The following is a 5484-nucleotide window of genomic DNA, read 5'->3' as shown; positions in this document are numbered from 1 at the left end:
TGCCCAGAAGCATTTACTCACAAGTAAACTTGTAAGAAAACTGCTCCTGGACATAATGCACATGTAGACACACACTGACAAGTTAAAATCATTGTATCAGGGAGTGAAGATGCAGGTTGCTTCTTGCACCAGGTACAGAGATTTACAGATTGTGTCACAAGGCAGAACATAGATAACTGAGTATAACATGGGTTTATTGTGACCCTGGTTACATGAAAGGACTAAGGATGTGCTTTTAAGTTGTCAGTAACATGCCTCAATTTCACAGATTATATCAAGCTTTACAAATAGAGCTGGAAATTCTTCAATTAACAATAACTTTATGACTGAACTTTTTTTTCTCAAAACCTTCCATTTTTTCAATAACATTTTAAAGACTTTGCCTCAAAACCAATGATGGTACATCCATCAGCGAGGGTAATGAACAGGGAATAGATCATTCTAGATATACCCAAATCAGTGCTCTCCCTTTAAAGCATCCACCACTGCCACCATCAGAGGTAGGATACTGGACTACATGAACCATTAGTCTGACCCAGTATGGCACTTACGTTCTTTCTCAGAAGAAAAAACATTTAGTTTTAGGCTTTAACAAATCAATGAAAATGTTGGTTTTCTTCTAAATTGTTAATGGAAAAAAAGATTCCTTTTGAATAGTTCTGATAATAATGTACCTGGAAGTAAATATGATTATATACAAGCCAAAAAAAAGAAATAACAAAGATTTATTGTCTGTGACTGTATGAGGAAATTCAATCCAAATTTGACACCGGAAACATCAGGGACGTGTATGACAGAATCAAGGTGGCAATAGGTCCGACTGCAAAGAAGTCAGTTCCATTAAGACAGCATCAGAAAAAGTCATAATACATTGGATCTTAATTATACCCAGTTCCTCGAACAGAAAAAAAACCCACATCCAAATATCTTGGTTGTTTTAAGCCCTACTTACTGATTTTACAAGATTTGTTGGCCAGGAACAATTTTGAGCAAACATGTCAAGATGGCACAATCAAACAAGTGAAAGAATTCATAAGTAGAAGCTCTGGATGACAAAAATACATTTTTCCTTGGGAAATTTATCAGTTAATATCAGAACATCTAGTTCAGCATTACAGTCTGTAATATATTGCATCACTAAGTACTGCTTCCTGAAAGGAGTAGAGTGCTCTAGCTGGCTTTTCGTTCATTTTATTCAAAGTACTTCTTCATACTTTCATAGAATGAAGTGTTCTCTCTTTATCATACAATTTCCAAATGGGCATTACATTGCTAATTATGACAGGATTAAAAGAAAAAAAAGAAAGAGAGATGACCCATCACCTAGAAAAACAGATTAATCTGGGCAAACGAATGGATTACAACTGTGGAGAATGACTCATAATACATGGTTCAGAAACTGAACCATACCACACAGCTGGTGGCATACATGCCTTGTTAGCACATTTATTTAGTATTTTTTCAATATTATGCATGTCACCTAATAGTTCTGCATTGTCCAAGGCATTGCCCTAGCATCCAAAGGATGGATCTTACTGACCATAAACAGATACAGCTATGAATATACTAAAGAACAAAGATGAAATAGAATGGCACAAAAATACCTCTGAGCCATAAAAAGGTTAGGCTGGAGAAAGGAACTTTGCTACTTAAGTAATGGTGGTACATGGATAATAAACTTTTCTATAAAATATCTGGGAATTAAAGTAGCAGTACCTGTAGCAGTAGCAGTAGCAGAAAGCTGGCTAGTGGCACGATATGCCATCAAAGAGGGAGGATAGAGTAAAATGTTGAGGTAAGGTTGAAACCAGGTTATAAATCAGGCTATTCACAAAGACCATTTTTCCTCTTTGCTACATGTTCTTCATTTTAAAATCCCTGTCATAGGCTCTCCACTGCTAAAGGTTATGGGAAAGCCTCAAGTGGTTTCTAACGTTAGCAGCAGAAGAATCATAGTTCTCTCACAACTGTTCCCAAGAACGGCAAAGGCGTACCACATTTGCAAAGCCCTAGGACTGTTTCAACAGCAAGGGACTTCCTCTCACCCCAAAATGAAACCCTCCCTCCTTCCAAGACTAGCAGATGCAGGTCAGGGTATGGTGTCTTTGGAAAACAGCGTGTAAATGAAGAATACAAATAATGCCCCAAACATGTACCCAGCCACTCCGTAGCTAAACTGTCTTTCAGGGGCAATGCGTAGGGGTGCACAGGGATGCACATGCACCCCCTGAGCGCACCGGTCCACCCCCTGTCAGGCCATGCTCCCTGTTTAGCCAGTGGACAGGGGGGTAGGAAGGAGCACTAGTGCCCCGACTGAGAGTGCCGGATGAGGAGTGGGGCTGCCAGCAAAAGCAGCCACACTGCTTCTGGAAGTGGCCGCAGGAGTACTGGAAGCGGCACGGCCACTTTTACATTGAGTGAGATCTGCCACGGGGGACACCCCCCACCCCCCCAGACAGTGGGATTGGCCGGTCACTGACTCAAGAGGCACCAGACACCCATGCTGCCTTTACTTAATGGCATTCAATATAATGTGGATGCCAAACCTGTCTGCTGGAAAGAAGGGCTAGAATGAGTACTCCCTGCCCTCTCAGATTGCTTGCAAGTGTAGCAGTATTATTTGGTGGCAGAACATAGCACAATATCGCCTGGTGACCCCATATACGACCAGTAAACAGACATCCACCTGAGCAGTAACAGTCTTAGGCTTGTACTACTTATGCAGCCATACAGGGATTTACTCAGTCCTGAACACATTAGAGTCAAGCACAGTTGGGACACACAATAGACTCAAGCATAGTTCCACAGCTAGGAGAAACTGAACAGCTCCCTGCATTCATCCTGGCTCCTCTACCCACTACAAGTTATACATTTATCTTTAGAGCTATTTTATTGAGGTCAGAATTAGAACTCTTCAGAACACTTCTAGTGACATTTCATTTAGCTGAAGCCAATGTGCATTTGTTTTACAAAATTTGATCTGGAAAGTTTACGGGGAGAAATCTTAAATGCACTTGCCTAGAGGTTAGGGCTCTCACCAATTCCTACTCCCAATTTAAAATGAGAAGTGATGTGAAAACTCTGCTTTGAATAAAGCAGTGCACAGATTTGAACTTGGGTCAAACACACACATGCACGCACGCACGCGCGCACACACACACAGAGGTTGTTGGAAAAATATACTTGGAACATTTTTCTGACTCTGGCATTCTAGCGAAAAGTTTGGTGCTGACTGCCACTGAAGTACATATGTAAAAAAGCCAAAAAGAAAAGGACTTTATTTCATGGGCATAGTTGCCCCTTCACAACTACGTGAGATGAATAGGAATAGTAGATTTGAACTAAGGCTAGGATCATTTTTAAAAAGGAAACAAATCAAACCAAGCAGGGCAAAGCCAATCAATAACAAAAAAAAAAAATTTTAAATAACAGCAAGGCCAAAGTTTGAAAAAAATCTGTTTTTTTAACCTCCAATTCTTCTAACTTGGGCATAGCATGCATTCATAGCCTATGAGAAAGTTGGTTGTTATCAAATTATCAGCCTAATTTCCAAACTAACTGTTCTGAAAAAAACTCTCCCCTTTTCGAGGCTTATGCATCTCATCTACAGAAGAGCTTAAACCAAAACTCAGGTGTAACAGGTAAAGCACCTTGGATTGCCATGATGCCTCCTGGTGGCCCCCTCAGTCCTGCCTGGCTCTCATCCTTGCCTCCCAGGGTCTCGCCCTGCTTCCTTGCCTACAACATCTTCTTGTTGAAAAACGATGAAGGGAGGCTGCCCCCAGGCACTGGTGAGCCTAGATTCATAGACTTCATAGATTCATAGACATTAGGGCTGGAAGGGACCTCGCAAGATCATTGGGTCAAGTCCTCGTGCCCAAAGAGCAGGAAGTCAGCTGGGGTCAAAGGATCCACAGTCTCTGGGTAACCTCCTCCAGACTCCCAGTCTACTGCTGTACCCACTGGAGCATACTGCCTCTCATTAAACTTGCCCCTCACTAAGTGCCCAAGAGCCAGATTGAAAGAAGGGGAAAACCGGAGAGGAAACGGCCCAGTGGCAAACATTTGAGGGTGAAAAGACTTAATAGACAAGCCACCAGAGGGCTCTCAAGACTAAAGCATCACATGCGCCAACTTGAAAACCAAGACCTTCTCTGCTGTCCCCAGAGCACTAGCACTGCCTTAAAAGGGAATCAGGGAGTGTGAGACCCAAATCTGATGGGCATCGGGTATTTAAAAGATTTTGGAAATGTAGGCCCAGCACCTGCCCTAGCTCCTTCCCTCTGCCAATCTCTTGGCTTATTTCCAGCACATCAAAATTCAGTTTCATGGCACTCCAGGAAAGCCAGCAATTATTTGGTTGCATTACAATCAGGAGAGAAATGAGACTGAGACCAACAGCCAGATGCAAGGGCTCTCCCACACACAGGAAAACCCACTGGTTGTATGGAGAACCCTTAAAAACCCAGACCTCAAGCAGCTGCCCACACTTCTTAACTTCTTCCTCATCAGCTGGTCCAAAGAACTTTTCCTGGTAGATGCCCTGGCTCCCAGGTCCATGTCTTTCCTGCAAGATTACATTTCCATGCAAAAGGTTGCCAGTGCATTTGTCTCCACCTTGTTGTAACTAGATGCTCTCTTTCTCATGGCTTGCTCATGCTGTGCCCTATGATGCTTAAGGGCTAAATTTATGGCCTCCTTGTCCCCTACAGCCACATCCATGCCTTGCAGATGTTACTCTGTACACTGTTCTGTCCCTAGTAGAGGCCTCAGCCCTTTTGGCTTTAGCCTCCCTTTCGTCTGGCTGCAGACTCCAGCCATGATCCACTGATTCAGGCCCAGGTCTCACAGTCTCAGCCCTGTCAGCTCTCTGTGTCTCTGGTCCCCTGGCCCTTGTGTCTCTTGCTCTGAACCAACCCTTAGCCCTCAGGGTGCCTACCCAGGCTAGGCTGCCCTCCCCGTCTCCATCCTGAGAGGTACAGAGGGCCCCATCTGTCGCCAGGACCCCTCAGCATGCGAGGTCTATTGCCTACCTGGAGCAAAGATTCAGGACGTGAAAGGGATGATCCAAACCGTGATTCAGCCCACCGATTACTACCCCATGGTCCTAGTCCATGTGGATACTAATGATGCAGCCAGGAGAAGCCCTGATCGCGTGATGGAGGAATACTACGCTCTGGGGTGCGTGCTAAAGGAGATAGGCCCACGGGTGGTTTTCTCTTCTATCCTACCAGTGAGTGGACGTGGAAGACGGCATGAAACATGCATCGTGGAGACCAACTGGCGGCTTTGGGAATGGTGTCTCGAGGTGGTCTTTGGCTTCCTCAACCATAACTAGCATATCACGACAAGAGACATGCTTGGATGGGATGGGCTCCACCTTTCCCCTAAAGGTAAGCGTGTGTTTTCTTCTAGGTTGGCAGACCTCCTCCAGCGGGCTTTAAACTAGTCTCGTTGGGGGAAGGGGAAGAAGAGGGTGGAGGA

Source organism: Crocodylus porosus, unplaced genomic scaffold, assembly GCF_001723895.1.
Source record: "Crocodylus porosus isolate Cpor-Errol unplaced genomic scaffold, CroPor_comp1, whole genome shotgun sequence".
Classification (NCBI taxonomy): Eukaryota; Metazoa; Chordata; order Crocodylia; family Crocodylidae; genus Crocodylus; species Crocodylus porosus.
The sequence above is the reverse complement of the archived record's forward strand: the minus strand, read 5'-3'. Positions refer to the sequence as shown.